Source organism: Mobula birostris, chromosome 2, assembly GCF_030028105.1.
Source record: "Mobula birostris isolate sMobBir1 chromosome 2, sMobBir1.hap1, whole genome shotgun sequence".
Lineage (NCBI taxonomy): Eukaryota > Metazoa > Chordata > Chondrichthyes > Myliobatiformes > Myliobatidae > Mobula > Mobula birostris.
The window spans coordinates 11,634,527-11,637,273 of NC_092371.1; positions in this window are offsets into that span (position 1 = coordinate 11,634,527).

A 2,747-nucleotide genomic window follows, 5' to 3' on the forward strand; every position below is an offset into this window, starting at 1 on the left:
AGGCGCTAGCCAATCAAAACTAGGGCACCCTAACCTTCTACCCAATTGGCTTGCTAGGCGGGACGTTGACGTTACTGACGGCCTGCTCAACCAATTGGACATCAGGATTGTGGCATCGCAGGTGCAAAGGAATCGGGCGGATGGGAATGAAAATAATTGATGCACGACGCAGCCACTTAGATCCCAGAGGGCGGAAACATCTGTCCAATCGTAAATGAAAGGTAATTCATATGATGGATGCAAATTTAGACCAATGGGATTGTGCGATTTCTGGACGTATTCCGTCCAATCAGGCTCAGGTATAAGGGTGGGGCGAGGCGGGTTTCGAAAATTATTTTCGTTTCCTTGAGGCGGAACGCATAACAAAGAGCTGCGCGTGCGCGACACCGCAAAGCATTATAGGAATAGTAGTTCAGCACTGTCTTTTACATGGAGTGAAGTGCAATTTTTTTAAGACAAGCTTCCGGCGTGCTGGATGGGTATGGAGGTGGCTGAATACAACGTGCTGCTGTAGTTCTTCCAGATGGGGTGGGCAATCCAGCGTCTGAATTCCCTTCTCGTTTACATTTAAATCTGCCGATCCCACAGGTATATAAGGAAGTTATGAAAAAGGCATTTATCTTATATAATGCAAATGCAGGCTTTCGGAGTTGGGTTGCTCATACTCCCCTTTAAAATTGTGCACATATATGTATGTTTTATGCTATTTCTGCTAAATTTGACGCCGCAAATCTCCACTGGGGAGATTCCGGCTTATTTCCAGATGTTCCTTATCCAATTTGATTGGTGACAGGCGCTGGATTCCAGTGAGTTGTTGTGGATGATTTTTCTTCCCCCAAGGAGGCTTCAAGAGCTTATATTTAGAAACCGGGGCGCGAGAAACTGCAGAGAGTTGCGGACACAGTTCAGCACTTCACAGAAACAAGCCTCCCCTCCGTGCATTCAATCTACACTTCTTGCTGCATTGGTAAAGCAGGCAACTTAATAAAATACACCACACACAAACTGCTGGAGGAACTCAACGCATCAGGTCGCATCTATGGAAATGAATAAACTGTTGACGTTTCGAACCGAGGACAGAAAAGGAAAGGAAGGGGGAAGACCCCAGAATCTCTCATGTCCTGGAAGGGAAAACCTCACCCTGGGAACAGATGCGGCGGAGGAACTGAGAGAGGGGCATTCTAACAGGAGACGGGTTGGGAATGTAAGGGTCGGCCGACAGTTTGTCTCCAGAGATGAAGACAGAGGAGGGAGGTGTCAGAAATGCACCAAGTGAATTTAGACAGCAGGGTGGAAGTTGGAAGCAATGTTGATGAAATTGACGAGCTCAGCAGGGGGTGCATGAAGCAGCACCAGTGCGGTCATCAACGTGGCGAAGCAGGAGTTGAGGAGCATTCCCGTTACACGATGGAATGGACACTTGACTTTACAATCTACCTCCCAGGGCCCGTGTGCCTCCTTCTTCCCTTTTTCCCATAGCCCACTCTCCTCTCCTATCAGATTCCTCCTTCTTCAGAATCAGGTTTAACATTCCCGGCATAAGTCATGAAATTAGTAGTCCTTGCGGCAAAACGTAAATTACAATAAGTATATAAATATATATATATGTGTGTGTGTGTGTGTGTGTACATATATATAGTTACGTTAAATAAGTAGTGCAAAAATTTTTTAAAATTAAGAAGTAACCAGGTAGTGTTCACGGGTTCGATGTCCATTCAGTAATCGGATGGCAGAGGAGAAGAAGCTGTTCCTGAATCACTGAGTGTTGGCCTTCAGGCTTCTGTATCTCCTACCTGAGGGTAGCAATGAGAAGAGGGCATGTCCTGGGTGATGGGGGTTCTTAATGATGGATGCCGTCTTTTTGAGGCCTCTCTCCTTGAGGATGTCCTGGATACTACGGAGGCTAGAGCACATGATAGAGCTGACTGAGTGTACAGCTCTGTGCAGCTTGTTTCGATCCTGTGCAGTAGGACAAAACGCTGGAGGAACTCAGCCCCACCCCCAAACCAAGCAGTGATGCAGCCAGTTAGAATGCTCTCCACCGTACATCTGTAGAAATTTGCAAGTGTTTTTGGTGACACCAAATCTCCTCAAAATCCTAATGAAATATAGTCGCTGTCTTTATAGCTGCATCGATAGGTTGGGACCAGGATAGATCCTCAGAGATATTGACAACCAGGAACTTGAAATTGCTCACTCTCTCCACTTCTGATCCCGCTGAGGACCAGTGTGTGTTATCCCTTGCCTTACCCTTTCTGAAGTCCACGATCAGTTTTTTGGTCTTACTGCGTTGAGTGCAAGGTGTAGCTGCTACTCAACTAGCTGCTAGCATGCGATTAGCATCACGCTTTACATTGCCGGATATCGGAGTTGTATGTTCCCTCCCTATGTTCCGCTTTCCTCCCACAGTCCAAAGGTGTGCGGGTTAGGGTTAACACGAGGAAATCTGCAGATGCTGGAAATTCAAGAAACCCACACAAAATGCTGGTGAACGCAGCAGGCCAGGCAGCATCTGTAGGAAGAAGTACAGTCGACGTTTCGGGCCGAGACCCTTCGTCAGGAGGTCCGAAACGTTGACTGTTCTTTTCCACGGATGTTGCCCGACCTGCTGAGTTCCTCCAGCGTTTTGTGCGTGTTGCTTTGACCCCAGTATCTGCAGAATATTTTGTGTAACTGTAAGAAGAGATAGTAAGAGATTTGAAAGTGGGAGTGGGAGGGGGAGGGGGAGATCCGAAATGATAGGAGAA